Below are 17,750 nucleotides of genomic sequence, written 5' to 3'. Positions count from 1 at the left end.
TGACATCAAGGTTTGCATTTCAAGATAAGAGAAATCCTAATTTAGGACATCCCTTTAGATACTTAATTACCTTCATTTTTGCATCCATATGAGATTGTTTCGGCCCATGCATGAATTGACTAAGGATGTAGATTGCATAACTGATATTCATCTAGAGAAAAAAGCATAATCGTTTTGATTGAGTAAATCCGAGCCTTGTGAGACCTTTAGTAAACTTTTGATTCCACTGTCGAGAGGCTTGCTTTAAACCATGTAGGGACTTTCAAAGGCGACATACTGTATTCTCCCCTTGTCATTGAAGTCTTGGAGGAAGATCCATATAAATTTCCTCATGGAGATCACCATAAAGAAATGCATTGTGAGTCTCCATTTGATGCAAGGTTCAGTCACGAATAGAAGCCACTATTAGAAAAGTGCAAACAGTAACATGTTTGGCCACGGGGGCAAAAGTTTCAACATAATCAAATCCTTCACGTTGAGTGAAGCCTTTTGTAACGAGTTTGGCTTTATATCTCTCAATGGAGTCATCCAAATGGTGCTTGATTTTATATACCCATTTGCAGCCAATAGGTTTTTTGTGTGTTGGACGTAGCACTAAATCTCATGTCTGATTAACAGCGAGAGCAAAAAGTTCTTCAGCCATGGCCTGATGCCAGTGAGAATGAGATACAGCCTCAGAATAATAAGAAGGTTCTCGTTCTGCAGAAATCTGACTGATACAGACCTAGTGAGTTGGAGAAAGTTTATCATAGTTGACATACTTTGAGGTTGGATAATGAATGCCCGTGCAGGTCTGTATTGTGGGGCAAACATAATCAGTTATCCAAATAGGAGGCTGGGTGGTGCGTGTGGATTAGTGTGGAGGAGGTTTAGGAACTCTGGTAAGGGATTGTAATTATGGTGGAATATTGATGATGGAAGTATCTTTTGTTGGGAGAGTAGTGGACCGAGGACCTGTTGGTAAATCTGTAGTGCCAAGAGCAAGGGGGCAGGAATGAGCTCAAAAAAATGAGCCCAAGGAAGGAACATCATCTATAGAAGGTGATTAAATGTGAGTTGGGACTGATAACTGCATCATGATAAGGAAATCTATCCTCATGAAAAACATCCCGTGATACCAAGAACTTCTTTGCTGCTGGATCATACAACATTATTAGTGTATGCCCTAGAAATCAATCGTATAGTCGGTTTCAGGACATTATATCTTGTAAATGTATTATGAATAAAAGAAAGTATTCTTATTTCACATGTTGATTTTCTACTTCATTTATATTATATTATATTTAATATTGCATGTGAAATGTCTGGATGACACGGATCTTCAGAAGATCAAATCATCAAAGAATTCCCTACGCAAGTAATGTTAATTAGGCAATAACATTGCATAGTAGGCTATTGAATGTCTCCATTGAATATCATGTGATGGTATTAGTGTGGGTGATTATAAGAGGTATGTCACTGAGGCATTAGTATGGATAAACGGTTAGTGAACTGTTTATCAAATACGACCGATTACGATGAATCACATGGATGTGGTCAATGATGCATCATAGGATCGTGCTAGTGTACCACTGATCCTTAGACCTGAGACATCATAGTTGGATTCAACATAGGATGCATATGGTTCATATGGTGTATAAGCACAATACTAGTCATGTCTTGTGTAACAAGCCGGTTTGGTCATATGTTATTCATGTGCGAGGACATGTGATAGTCAAGATGGGATCAATTAACTCAAAATAGTCCAATCTCGAGTTCCCAGACGAATGTCAATAAACATTGGAAAAGGGAAATCTCTGGCTAGAGTATAATAAATGTCAAATGAAAAGTAGTTTTATGTTGACGAGTTCCATTGTATCGATTGACAATTTGATTAAAGATTAAGTTAAAGGTTTTGACATACCATGAACTATTTTTAATCGGGATTAGATAACGGAGGGATTTGACTACACGGTACGTACGATTAGAATAGGTTCATTGGAGTTTACACTTCATTGTGGTTTAGGGGTTATGAAACATTGCTAGACGTCTACCATAATCAATGAGAGTTTCAATTATAAAGAATTATAACAAAACATATCAAAATTCGATATTGGGCCCACGGCTAGATCACAGTGAACGAAAATGGTCACACATAAAACCAAGCTCAAGGAAAGAGAGTAATACGTATCACTAATCAAATTAATGATGTTCGGACGTAAACAATTGCATCCGAAATAATGTATTGGTGAGAAATGATTATCCATGGATAGCTAGCACTAACCAAGGGTAATAAGGATTTATTAAATATTATTATTGAATCGGATTCAATAATGGGGACAAAAGTGCATTGGTTTTGTTCTAAAGAGTTAGAATAATTAATGGGATCAAAATTTGGGCTAATATAATTAATGGGATTAAAATTTGGGCTAATTATGAATTAACCATACAACCAATGACTTGACATAAATGCTCTTTTCCAAGATTAATTTTAAATTGTTTGAGGACTTTCCAAGATAATTTAAAATTACACTTTGTGCCCATGGTATATAAACCAAGTGTTATACCATTTTCATAGAATTGAAAGAATTGAAACAAAAATCACTCTCTCGACTTTCTTTTCCTTGACTCGTGTGGATCACATTTTGAGGTTATTCAAGTCCACTTGAAAAACTAAGACTCCAAGATAGAAGATTCAAGTGTTGAATAGCAAATGAGTTGGTAATTTTCTATCCTTTTCTTATATTAATATGTTAATGGTTTAATGGTTTGTTTTCTATCTTATGTTCATCATCTCGATCATCATTTTCTCTCCATTTCCATGTCCAAAATGCATGAAACACGACAAACCTATACCCTTTTTGCAACCGAGGATAGCCCATGAAAATACAAGGTGTGGCCCGGGCTCCAAATTTGTCATGAGATCCCATAACTTTTGAATAGCATAGGCAACCAAACACACAAAGGTGACTAATATCCTGAGGTTTACCAAAGAGTAATTCATATGGTGGTTTACCTCCCAGCACACCAGATGGCATGCGATTAATTAAGTAAGTAGTTGTGATCACACATTCACCCTAAAAGAAAAAAGGTAGGTTGGCTTGGTATTTAAGGGTCTGAACAACTTCTAACAGATGCTTATGTTTATGTTCAATTACCCCGTTTTACTATGGAGTGTATGTACAGGAACTCTCATGCAGAATTCCAAGGGAAGATAATAAGGAACTACAGGTGTGGTTAAAAAATTCTTTGGCATTATCAGATCGTACCTATTGTACAAAGGTTTTAAATTGTGTGGTGACCATAGCGAAGAAATTCCTAAGGTGAGTAAGTGTTTGATTGTAATGACTTCTTTCTACTCATATGCTCATAACATATATTTATAAAAATACATGTATAATTAATAGAAAGTAGTTGGGCCCAAATTTTTCTTTACTTAATATATACATTATTTACATAGTACAAAATAACATGTATAAAAACTATCAAAATGGTGGACAGTGTAGCCGTTTCTCTCCGCTTGCTGACGTCCATCCGACTGCATCCTCACCTATTTCCTGCAAAAACATAGAAAATGACGGGGTGAGCACAAAAATGCTCAGTAAGTAAATCCTCTATACCGCTATCTCCATGTACCACTCTTTAATTCTTTCCTTACTCTACCTTTTTTCTTGTTTTTCTTTCTTTCTTGTTCTTTCTATTTTCTTCATTGTTTCTATTCTTTCTTTCTTTCTGCTTCTTTCTTTCTGTTCTTGACGCAACATGATAGAAACCATAATAACAATGCATGAATTAAATGAACATGCAGTAGTGCATAGGAATGCATTCTGTTTATTTTCTTCTATTTTTCCTTCTATTCTTTTCTTTCTCATGTTTTCTCATTCTTTCTCATTCTTATTATTTTTTATTCTATACCAATCGGATTCGGTTGATACATGGATTCGAAACCCTTGGCCGTGTGAGTGTATTCTCTTTCTCGGGTATAACCCTCATCCGCATGCACTCTCACGGGCTATACCAATTCTTGTTCTCATTCTCAGGCCGCTCACTAAAGGCGACGTACATGCGAGAGTATCTTGCTTATCACTCACGAGTTCCCCATCGCACAACCTATTATTTTCTCTTGCTCTTTTCTTTCTTTCTCTTGTGCTTATTCTTAGAGTATCTTCTTCTTAGAATTCTTTAATCTTTCTAAAGTATTCCACATATATAATTGTATGCATATGGATGGCTCATGCTTGAATTCTAAATGTACTCATAAAATGCAAATATGTAGTGTTGTATAAATTAAGGTTCTGTACTCATACTCATGCTTCTCTTAGGTATTTCATCAAACAACTAATATGCATACATAAACTCTACTTTAACTATAATTTTATTTGTCTCTTAAACCATCCAAAATAGGAGTAAAACTCCCTTGTATCATCACAATCCCTATCAAGGAAAAACACTCCCAAAAGTTTTCTCGAACTCTTTCAATTTCAACCAAACTTCAATTCATCATCATGCAATCAAAACACTTCTCATAACCCAAATATATTGGACAACAAGCATAAATAAACATCAATCTCATCTCAATTTCTCAACAATCATAGCATATACATCATAAAGAAATCTCTACTCAATTGATTTCTTAAACCTTAACTTGGGTTGGATTTACTTACCTTATGCTTGAGTAGTCTTCACTAAAGCTCTCTACTCTTGTTGGACTTTAGCTTTCTCTCTTGTTGCTTAGGATCAACTCTTATAAAAAAATCCCACCAAAAGCCCTCAAAAATCCTTGAAAAATTGAGTGAGGAAATTAAGAGAAAATGGAGAATGGAAGAGGCGGTGGAGGAAAGGAAATGAAGGGGATTTAGACAACTAAACCCTTAATATCACATATAAGTAACACTCTTTCCCATTTTGCCCTTACTCTTTCTTAGGAATTCCATCTTTGTCCTTTAATTCTTTTCAAAGTCACCCCCATTCTAAACTATTTTCCATGAAATTTCCTTGCATTTCACTCTCCACTTTTCCTGCTAATTAGGGGTAGAATGGTCATTTTGCCCCAAAGGAAAAATTCTCTAGTAACTTCATCAAGAAGTTCAGCCTGCTCTTCGCCCCGATGAAAAATTACAGAACCTCGTCGCCTTAGCGAAGATTCTTCTTCGCCCCGGCGAAGTCTGTAACTCCAAGATTTCGCCAAGTTTTCACCAAATTCAGGACAACCACTTAACCAAAACAACATATCAATTCAATTAGGAGCCAACCAAGCAATATCAACAACATATAAGTTTAACTAAGGGCAAAACAATCAACACTACGGGCAAAATGAACATACATTAGCTTCGTACCTCAAGTGGGCGTTACATTGATCCTTGGACTGCATAAGAAAAACCCCAAGTCCCCCGCGAAAAGTCATCTATAATGGTGAGGAAAAACTGAGATCCATCATGATTTCTAGTGTGATAAGGACCTCAAATATCAAGATGAATAAGAGTGAAAGGATGTGTCGTGGTGGACATGCTTTGTGGGAGATTGTTTCGAGTTTGCTTGCCTAGAGGACATATGAGACAGTGAGGTTGGGGAATGGAAGCACTATGACCCAAACATTAGTGGGAAATATAGGAATTTGTATTACAACGAGAAATTTTATTGGTAATATAATCAGAGCTAACAAGTTAAAGGTTTGATATACCAGAACTATTTTTAATCGGGATTAGTAACGGAGGGATTTGACTACATGGTACGTACGATCAGATATGTTAATTGGAGTTTACACTTCATGTGGTTTAGGGGTTATGAAACATTGCTAGACGTCTACCATAATCAGTGAGAGTTTCAATTATAAAGAATTTAACAAAATATATCAAAATTCGATATTAAGCCACAGCTAGATCACAGTGAACCAAAATGATCACATAAAACCAAGCTCAAGGAAAGAGAGTAATACATATCATAATCAGATTAATGATGTTCGGACGTAAACAGTTGCATCAGAATAATGTATTTGTGAGAAATGATTATCCATGGATAGCTAGCACTAACCAAGGGTAATAGGATTTATTAATATATTATTGAATCGGATTCAATAATGGGGACAAAAGTGCATTGGTTTTGTTCTAAAGAGTTAGAATAATTAGAGGATTAAAAATTGGGCTAATTATGAATAACCATAAAACCAAAAACTTGACATAAATGCTCTTTTCCAAGATTATTTTAAATTGTTGGGACTTCCAAGACAATTTAAAATTACACTTTGTCCCATGGTATATATCAAAGTGTTATACCATTTTCATAAAATTGAAACAAAAATCACTCTCTCGACTCTCTTTTCCTTGACTGTGTGGATCACATTTTGAGGTTATTCAAGTCCACTTGAAAAACTAAGACTCCAAGAAAGAAGATTCAAGTGTTGAAAGCAAAGAGTTGGTAATTTTCTATCATTCTTACATTAATATGTTAATGGTTTAATGGTTTGTTTTCTACCTATGTTCATCATCTGATCATCTTTTCTCTCCATTTCCATGTCCAAATGCATGAAACACGATAAACCTATACCCTTTTTGCAACCAGGATAACCATGAAAATACAAGGTGGGGCCCGGGTTCCAATTTGTCATGAGTCTCAAACTTTTGAATAGCATAGGCAACCAAACACGCAAAGGTGACTAATATCTTGAGGTTTACCAAAGAGTAATTCATTGGTGGTTTATCCCAGCACACCAGATGGCATGCGATTAATTAAGATAGTTGTGATCACACATTCACCTCAAAAGAAAAAGGTAGGTTGGCTTGGTATTTAAGGGTCTGAACAACTTCTAAAGATGCTTATGTTATATTCATTACCCCGTTTACGTGAGTAGTACGGACTTTCCTCTTCGCCGCGGCGAAGATTCTCTTCGCCCCGGCGAAGCTTGGCACACTGAACTTCTTCTATTTTCAACCAATTTCAGGGCAAGTATTCTACTTAACACTCAATCAAAGGTCAACCAAACAATATTACCAAGAAACCAACTCAAATAAGAGCAAAAGAAGAAACAATAACTACTTACCTCAAGTGGGGCGTTACAATAGTGGTTTGGTGAAGATATCTGCTAGTTGCTCTGCAGTATCAATGTGCATGGTCTTAATGGTTCGTGAATTTTTTCTCTTACGAAGTGATAGCCAATTTCTATATGTTTTGGTCTTAATGAAACATTGGATTTACTGCAATATCATCTGCTACCTTATTATCACAATATAAATGGACAAGCCCCCTTACTTGTACTTCTAGATCTCCCAATAATCCAAGAACCCAAGTGATTTCGCAAGTAGTCTTGGCCATAGCTCTATATTCAGCTTCTGATGATGAAAGAGATACCATGGATTGTTTCTTTGATTTCTAGGAAATCAACGTGTCTCCAAGTTTTATACGAAACCCAATAAGTGATCTTCTCGTCATTGGACATGTTCCCTAATTTGACTCGCAGTAGGCTGTGACATCAAGGTTTGCATTTCAAGATAAGAGAAATCCTAATATAGGACATCCTTTTAGATACTTAATTACCTTCGTTGTTGCATTCATATGAGATTGTTTCGGCCCATGCATGAATTGACTAAGGATGTGGATTGCATAACTGATATTCATCTAGAGAAAAAAGCATAATCGTGTTTTGATTGAGTAAATCCGAGCCTTGTGAGACCTTTAGTAAACTTCTGATTCCACTATCGAGAGGCTTGCTTTAAACCATATAGAGACTTTCGAAGGCGACAGATTGTATTCTCCCCTTGTCATTGAAGTCTTGGAGGAAGATCCATATAAATTTCCTCATGGAGATCACCATGAAGAAATGCATTGTGAGTCTCCATTTGATGCAAGGTCCAGTCACGAATAGAAGCCACTACAAGAAAAGTGCAAACAGTAACAAGTTTGGCCACGGGGGCAAAAGTTTCAACATAATCAAATCCTTCACGCTGACTGAAGCCTTTTGTAACAAGTTTGGCTTTATATCTCTCAATGGAGTCATCCAAACGATGCTTGATTTTATATACCCATTTGCAGCCAATAGGTTTTCTGTGTGTTGGACGTAGCACTAAATCTCATGTCTGATTAACAGCGAGAGTAAAAAGTTCTTCAGCCATGGCATGACGCAGTGAGAATGAGATACAACCTTAGAATAACAAGAAGGTTCTCGTTCTGCAGAAATCTGACTGATACAGACATAGTGAGTTGGAGAAAGTTTATCATAGTTGACATACTTGGAGGTTGGATAATGAATGCCCGTGTAGGTCTGTATTGTGGGGCAAACATAATCAGTTATCCAAATAAGAGGCTGGGTGGTGCGTGTGGATCAGCGTGGAGGAGGTTCAGGAACTTTGGTAAGGGATTGTAATTGTGGTGGAATATTGCTAATGGAAGTATCTTCTGTTGGGAGAGTAGTAGACCGAGGACCTGTTGGTAAATCTATAATGCCAGAAGTAAGGGGAGTAGGAATGAGCTCAAAAAATTGGGCCCAAAGAAGGAACATCATCAATAGAAGGTGATTACATGTGAGATGGGACTGATAACTGCATCATGATAAGGAAATCTATCCTCATGAAAAACATCCCGTGATACCAAGAACTTCTTTGCTGCTAGATCATACAACATTGTTAGTGTATGCCCTAGAAACCAATCATATTGTCGGTTTCAGGACATTATATCTTGTAAATGTATTATGAATAAAAGAAAGTATTATTATTTCACATGTTGATTTTCTGCTTCGTTTATATTATATTTAATATTGCATGTGAAATGTCCGGATGACACGGATCTTCAAAAGATCAAATCATGAAAGAATTCCCTACGCAAGTAATGTTAATTGGGCAATAACATTGCATAGTAGGCTGTTGAATGTCTCCATTGAATATCATGTGATGGTATTAGTGTGAGTGATTATAAGAGGTATGTCACTAAGGCATTAGCATGGATAAACGGTTAGTGAACTGTTTATCAAATATGACTGATTACGATGAATCACATGGATATGGTCAATGATGCATCGTAGGATTGTGCTAGTGTACCACTGATCCTTAGACTTGAGACATCACAGTTGAATTCAACATAGGATGCATATGGTTCATATGGTGTATAAGCACAAGACTAGTCATGTCTTGTGTAATAAGCCGGTTTGGTCATATGTTATTCATGTGCGAGGACATGTGATAGTCAAGATGAGATCAATTAACTCAAAATAGTCTAATCTCGAGTTTCCAGATGAATGTCAATAAACATTGGAAAAGGAAAATCTCTGGCCAGAGTATAATGAATGTCAAATGAAAAGTAGTTTCATATTGACGAGTTCCATTGTATCGATTGACAATTCGATTAAAGATTAAGTTAAAGGTTTTGATATACCATGAACTATTTTTAATCGGGATTAGATAACGGAGGGATTTGACTACATGGTACGTACGATCAGAATATGTTAATTGGAGTTTACACTTCATTGTGGTTTAGGGGTTATGAAACATTGCTAGACGTCTACCATAATCAGTGAGAGTTTCAATTATAAAGAATTATAACAAAATATATCAAAATTCGATATTAAGCCCACAGCTAGATCACAGTGAACCAAAATGATCACACATAAAACCAAGCTCAAGGAAAGAGAGTAATACATATCATTAATCAGATTAATGATGTTCGGACGTAAACAGTTGCATCTGAAATAATGTATTTGTGAGAAATGATTATCCATGGATAGCTAGCACTAACCAAGGGTAATAAGGATTTATTAAATATTATTATTGAATCGGATTCAATAATGGGGACAAAAGTGCATTGGTTTTGTTCTAAAGAGTTAGAATAATTAATGGGATTAAAAATTGGGCTAATTATGAATTAACCATAAAACCAAAAACTTGACATAAATGCTCTTTTCCAAGATTAATTTTAAATTGTTTGAGGACTTCCCAAGACAATTTAAAATTACACTTTGTGCCCATGGTATATATATCAAGTGTTATACCATTTTCATAAAATTGAAACAAAAATCACTCTCTCGACTCTCTTTTCCTTGACTTGTGTGGATCACATTTTGAGGTTATTCAAGTCCACTTGAAAAACTAAGACTCCAAGAAAGAAGATTCAAGTGTTGAATAGCAAAAGAGTTGGTAATTTTCTATCATTTTCTTACATTAATATGTTAATGGTTTAATGGTTTGTTTTCTACCTTATGTTCATCATCTCGATCATCATTTTCTCTCCATTTCCATGTCCAAAATGCATGAAACACGATAAACCTATACCCTTTTTGCAACCGAGGATAACCCATGAAAATACAAGGTGGGGCCCGGGTTCCAAATTTGTCATGAGATCTCATAACTTTTGAATAGCATAGGCAACCAAACACGCAAAGGTGACTAATATCTTGAGGTTTACCAAAGAGTAATTCATATGGTGGTTTACCTCCCAGCACACCAGATGGCATGCGATTAATTAAGTAGTTGTGATCACACATTCACCTCAAAAGAAAAAAGGTAGGTTGGCTTGGTATTTAAGGGTCTGAACAACTTCTAACAGATGCTTATGTTTATATTCAATTACCCCGTTTTACTGTGGAGTGTATGTACAGGAATTCTCATGCAGAATTCTAAGGGAAGATAATAGGGAACTACAGGTGTGGTTAAAAAATTCTTTGGCATTATTAGATCGTACCTATTATACAAAGGTTTTAAATTGTGTGGTGACCATAGCGAAGAAATTACTAAGGTGAGTAAGTGTTTGATTGTAATGACTTCTTTCTACTCATATGCTCATAACATATATTTATAAAAATACATGTATAATTAATAGAAAGTAGTTGGGCCCAAATTTTTCTTTACTTAATACATACATTATTTACATAGTATAAAATAACATGTACAAAAACTATCAAAATGGTGGACAATGTAGCCATTTCACTCCGCTTGCCAACGTCCATCCGATCGCATCCTCACCTATTTCCTGCAAAAACATAGAAAATGACGGGGTGAGCACAAAAATATTCAGTAAGTAAATCTTTTACACCACTATCTCCATGTACCACTCTTTAATTATTTCCTTACTCTACCCTTTTTCTTCTTTTTCTTTCTTTCTTGTTCTTTCTATTTTCTTCATTGTTTCTATTCTTTCTTTCTTTCAGCTTCTTTCTTTCTGTTCTTGACGCAACATGATAGAAACCATAACAACAATGCATGAATGAAATGTACATGCAGTAGTGCATAGGAATGCATTCTCTTTCTTTTCTTCTATTTTTTCTTCTATTCTTTTCTTTCTTTTCTTTCTCGTGTTTTCTCATTCTTTCTCATTCTTATTATTTTTCATTCTATGCCGATCGGACTCGGTTGATGCATGGATTCGAAAGCCTTGGCCGTGTGAGTGTATTCTCTTTCTTGAGTATAACCCTCATCCGTATGCACTCTCACGGGTTATACCAATTCTTGTTCTCATTCTCAGGCCTCTCACTAAAGGCGGCTTACATACGAGAATATCTTGCTCATCACTCACGAGTTCCCCATCGGACAACCTATTCTTTTCTCTTGCTCTTTTCTTTCTTTCTCTTGTGCTTATTCTTAGAGTACCTTCTTCTTAGAATCCTTTAATCTTTCTGAAGTATTCCACATATATAATTGTATGCATATGGATAGCTCATGCTTGAATTCTAAATGTACTCATGAAATGCAAATATGCAATGTTGTATAAATTAAGGTTCTCTACTCATACTCATGCTTCTCTTGGGCATTTCATCAAACAACTAATATGCATAAATAAACTCTACTTTAACTATAATTCTATTTGTCTCTTAAACCATCCAAAATGATAGTAAAACTCCCTTGTATCATCACAATCCCTATCAAGGAAAAACACTCCCAAAAGTTTTCTCAAACTCTCCCAATTTCAACCAAACTTCAATCCATCATCATGCAATCAAAACACTTCTCATAACCCAAATATATTCGACAAGCAGCATAAATGAACACCAATCTCATCTCAATTTCTCAACAATCATAGCATATACATCATAAAGAAATCTCTACTCAATTGATTTCTTAAACCTTAACTTGGGTTGGATTTACTTACCTTATACTTGAGTAGTCTTCACTAAAGCTCTCTACTCTTGTTGGACTTTAGCTTTCTCTCTTGTTGCTTAGGATCAACTCTTATCAAAAATCTCACCAAAAGCCCTCAAAAATCCTTGGAAAATTGAGTGAGGAAATTAAGAGAAAATGGAGAATGGAAGAGGAGGTGGAGGAAAGGAAATGAAGGGGATTTAGACAACTAAACCCTTAATATCACATATAAGTAACACTCTTTCCCATTTTGCCCTTACTCTTTCTTAGGAATTTCATCTTTGTCCTTTAATTCTTTACAAAGTCATCCCCATTCTAAACTATTTTCCATGAAATTTTCTTGCATTTCACTCTCTACTTTTCCTGCTAATTAGGGGTAGAATGGTCATTTTGCCCTAAAGGAAAAATTCTCTAGTAACTTCATCAAGAAGTTCAACCGGCTCTTTGCCCCGACAAAAAATTACAGAACCTCGTTGCCGCGGCGAAGATTCTTCTTCGCCTCGACGAAGTTTGTAACTCCAAGATTTCGTCCAAGTCTTCACCAAATTCAGGACAACCACTTAACCAAAACAACATATCAATTCAATTAGGAGCCAACCAAGCAATATCAACAATATACAAGTTTAACTAAGGGTAAAACGGCAAAATGAACATACATTAGCTCCGTACCTCAAGTGGGCGTTACATTGATCCTTGGACTGCATAAGAAAAACCCCAAGTCCCCCGCGAAAAGTCATCTATAATGGTGAGGAAAAACTGAGATCCATAATGATTTCTAGTGTGATAAGGACCTCAAATATCAAGATGAATAAGAGTGAAAGGATGTGTCGTGGTGGACATGCTTTGTGGGAGATTGTTTCGAGTTTGCTTGCCTAGAGGACATATGGGACAATGAGGTTGGGGAATGGAAGCACTATGACCCAAATATTAGTGGGAAATATAGGAATTTGTATTACAACGAGAAATTTTATTGGTAATATAATCAGAGCTAAAGGAAAAGACTTCAGGTGTCCAATAATAAAGGCTGCTATGCATTCTACCTAAACCCATCAGTTTCCTAGTCGAAGGGTCCTAAAACTCACATTTGTCGGGGTAAAATCGTAAAAGGCAATTATTATCTTGACAAATTTTGGACACGAATATTAGGTTTAGATGAAATGCAGAGACCAATAGCACATTCTTAAGGATCAAGGATTTGAAAGGGTGGACAGTTCGTATATGAGTAGTAGGTGTAATGTTCCCATTGGGCATCCTAATGGAAGTGGTGGAAGTGTGTGTGGTATGGTAGAAATATTTGGGGCTAAAAATGATATGGTTACTAGCTCCCGAGTCTATTATCCAAATATCATTCTTAATTAAATTTGAACATAATGATGTACCTACATAAGCTATCATTGATGTTTGGGGAACAACTTTCAACATTTGGAGAAGTTGGGTAGTTTAAGGTTGAGTTGTGGAGCTGAAACAGAATCCTCGGAATCAGTGGTGGATACCTGATAAGCAAAAGAGTGGCCAGTTTTATCTTTAGGAGGTTGACCATGTAATTTCCAGCAGTGATCTTTATTGTGGTTTTGACATTTGCAATAGTCACAATAATATTTGGAGCGATTGTTCTTGGACTACCCATACTCATTTTGCCAATTGGCTTGCACAAGCCCATTTGCTTTATTATTATCATTTGGGCTAGAACCTTGACCCATATTGCATTTGGTCCCAAATTGATTTTGCAAAAAAGTGATAAGTGCTAAGCCGTCAGATTGAGGAATTGAATCTGGGCCGTTGGAGGATTGATATAAATTCATCCTGTTATTATTTTGGAACCCTAGCTGCATGTGTAAAAGTTTGGTTAAGTCGTAAAAAAAATTTGGGGATGGTGGTGCCTCTTTGCCTGTGGCAAAAACCCCGACATTGTTGTGTTAAGGGTCATCCACAATGAGTTGCCGTTGGCTCTTGTCTTGGACGTCAAGTTGAAAGTTTTTCTTTAATGATGGCGATAAGGTGGTGGCCAAGATCTATATTCGGAATGGCAGAAAACCTTCATTGAGGGCCAAGGAGAAACTTGCTCAGGCGGTCATGGTCTTGAAGTTGTTGGTATTGCCGGAGGATTTCTTGTGGCGCATCAAGTTTGGCTTCGGTGGCATCCAAAGCATTCTAAGCTGTTGAGAGTTTATTGAAATAGGCAGTGACTATGAGGTTGCCTTGTTTTATTTCAGCAAGATGCTGTCGAAGAGTGAAGGTTTGAGCGAAATCCAACCGGCCATAACTCTTGCGAATTTGGGCCCATGCTTCTACTGCAATCTGAGTTGGTGGTAAGCCGATGGCAACCTTCAGAGACAAGCAGTTCCTAATCTAGGGCCTGACAAGCATGTTGCATCGATTCCACTATTAAAGAAGATGTGGATCTGAGACTGGTGGAATAGTCCCGTCGACGAAGCCCTCTTTGTCTTTGGCGATGAGGGCTCGCTGTAAATCAATGGCCCATCTAGTGTAGTTGTCAGATCCGGTCAAAACAACCTTGACCAGGATGAATTCAGGTCCGTCAGAGGTTGGTGTGTAAAGGACGTCGCCTGGTTCAAGGCGACAGCTGGTGGTGTGCACTATTTGGAAGATGAATGGTGGTTGGGTCGGGTTGGGTTCATGACTCGTTGGTTGACCTGAAAAGGTAAACGGGTAAGGGAAAGTGGTTGGGCCTAGTTGGGTGGTGGTGGAAACTGGGCTGGTTTGAGGTTGTGTGGTTAGGCCTGTTTAAGGAGTTTGGCCTATTTATGTGGCAGTTGGATTTGGGCCAGTTTGTGTTGTTTGGTTTGGGCATAATGTGTTTAGGTCTTGGGTGTTTGCGATTTGGTTTGATGAGGAGAAAATGAGGGGAAAGCTAACCAAGATTTTCTGTTTGATTTCAGGGACAGAATAAAAGGAATGCGGAAGCTAGATCAATTTACCCACTCTGATACCATGTCAGAGAATGAAAATAAAGAGAAGGCAAGAGAGGCAAAAAGGCCAAAGAATGCCAAGAGCAAGAGAGAAGAAGAATTTTCTGTATATTTTTGTATCAACATGTACAGCCCTATTTATACAAAAACAGTATGACAAAATAAGGCAATAACAATAATGCCAAGATTTCCCAATCACATGAAATCCGGTCATTAAATGTACAATGAATGAGAAAATCAATAATGAAGGGAAATAATCAAATACACATTAATTCACATATATTTCATATCTCAACATAAACCACCACCTCACCCAGCTTGAACTTAAATCCGAATAGATAAAAACAAATTGACCCAAATCCAACTAATAAATATCTCTCTTCTCTTCTAATGCTTTCTCCAGCCATCAAATTGCACATGTTGCACTGAATCAACAATAGCAGCCCCATGTTGAATCAAAATCTAAACCCATTCCATTTCAAACCACCACCATAGCTGCCCTGCCTCTCCCCACTTAAAACTGAATTAGAATAGATAAAAACGAGTTGACCCTAATCCAACTAATAATTGTCTCAAGTAAACAACATGTTCCCACCCAAAGGTTAGCGAAATGGCAAGTTTCCACCCTTGGTTTCGTTTATTCCAAATTCCCACCCTTAAATTAACTTTGTTAATAAATTTTAACTTTGACACAGCTATAGAGGATGTTATTACTATACTACCCTTCACTTTTGATTTCACCACCACCACCACTTTTCAACACCACGACCGAAATCCCAAAGTCACCACCACCGAAACCCCAAAGTCACCACCACCACCACTATTGCTATCCCTTTAAACCCCAAAGTCACCCGCCGCCACCAAACAACCACCACCAAATCACTCAAATTCAGCCACAAACCCACCCAAAAACTGCCACAAACTCAGCTACAAACTCATCCAAAAACAACCACAAACCCATTGGAACATTCCTCCTGCTTTTTAATTTGCTTGCACTTGATCGTCAAAACAGCACTTTCGTTTCATTTCATACAACCCAAATTATTAATTACACAACCTAATTTATTAAACAAAGAAAAATGAAAAAGCTAAGTGACATGAAATTGCAACCATAGACTGGGAGTAACAACGATTGTGGTCTGCGATGGGTTCCTAGGGGATGGCGACTGCGACTGGTGGTGGGTTTCTAGGGAGCGACAATGGTCTAGGGGGTGAGGTACGGTAGTGATTTGGGGTAGATGGGTGGTGGCCTCAACATGATGGTTTACAGTGGCCAAATCAAGTCGCATTGGAGTCTATTCCGAGAAGGGAGAAGAGAGAAGAAGAAAGAAAGTAGGAGGAAGAGAAGAAGAAATAAAGGAGGAAAAGAGGAGAAGAAGAAGAAGAATGGGTAGAAGAAAAAGAAGAGGCGACAGTGGTAGAAGGAAGAGGGAACAAGAAGAATGGGGTGAGATGTCTTTTGGGTTCAATGACCATTTTACCATTTTATTGTCATATTAAATAATTGTCTATTAATTTAAGGGAGAGAATCTGGAATAAATGAAACCAGGGGTGGAAACTTGTCATTTCACTAATCTTTGGGTGGGAACATGTCGTTTACTCTAAATATCTCTCTTCTCTTTTCATTCTTTCTCCAAGCCATCAAACTACACCTGTTGTGCTGAACCAACCACAGCAGTCCCATATCGCACCAAAATTTGAACCCACCCCATTCCAAACCACCACCATAACCGCCTCACCCTTCTTCAAAAATGTTTCTAAAACTATCCATCAAGCAACTAACAGTGCTCACCACACAACTGAACCACCACCATAGTCGTCCCCCCAACAAAGCAGCATCCACAAGCCCCCATCCACCTCTCTAAAATAATATCCACCATGAAGTAAATCAACCCGACATAACACAAACAAATAAACCCAAATCCACACCATCAATTATATTTTTTTTTTAAAAAAAGAAAAGAAAAGAAAAGAAAAATGGGGAGGAGGTTGCTTGCGGCTTGAATCTTCCTCTAGCCAATCTCAGAACTCAGAAGTCATCCGTCAATTCCAATTTTTGCTGCCTCATTCAGGCTCATCGTTAAGTGTTTTCGTTACTTTTCAAATTGATTAAATTGCAAGCAGGATCTTTTCTTACAATGTGTGAGTATAAAGGGATGGGGAATGAGGTTGGCAAAAATCCTCGCGGGGATTTTTCCACTTAGTGAGGGGATTTTCTTCTTATGGTACGGGGAATGAGGTGCGAAAACATCTCAACGGAAATTTTTTCCCATAGTTCGAGGTGGGGCGAGATGGGGACAGGGAATGGGTTAAAGGGGTAAGGATGAGGACGGTGAATGGAAAACCCGACCCAACCCCACCCTGTTCCCATCCTTACATACTGAAGTCATTTTTTCTATTCATTTCTATGTTATGTTCTTTATGTCTTAGGGCCTATTGGGTAGGCTTATGAAAATTAGCTTTGTAAGCAGCTAGTGCGTATAAAGTAATTTGAGTTTGTAAGTATTTAAAATTTAAGTAGTTATGTGTTCGGTTAAAATACTTATAAGTGATTGATAAGTAATTAACGTGTTTGATAAAATATAGCTTATAAGTATATTTATCATTAAAATGATTAAAAATGGTACTACATTATTTTATCAAATAATAAATTATATTAACTCAATTTTTTATTATCAAAATATATTTTGATCATATTATAATTTAATTTAATTTTAGAAGTACATAAACAAATACTTTATAGACAAATATTTTATTAAAAAATTATATAAATAATTTTTAGATT

The sequence above is a fragment of the Pistacia vera genome, unplaced genomic scaffold (genome assembly GCF_008641045.1).
Source record: "Pistacia vera cultivar Batoury unplaced genomic scaffold, PisVer_v2 Contig52, whole genome shotgun sequence".
In the NCBI taxonomy this organism is placed as follows: domain Eukaryota; kingdom Viridiplantae; phylum Streptophyta; class Magnoliopsida; order Sapindales; family Anacardiaceae; genus Pistacia; species Pistacia vera.
This window is presented reverse-complemented; position numbering follows the sequence as displayed.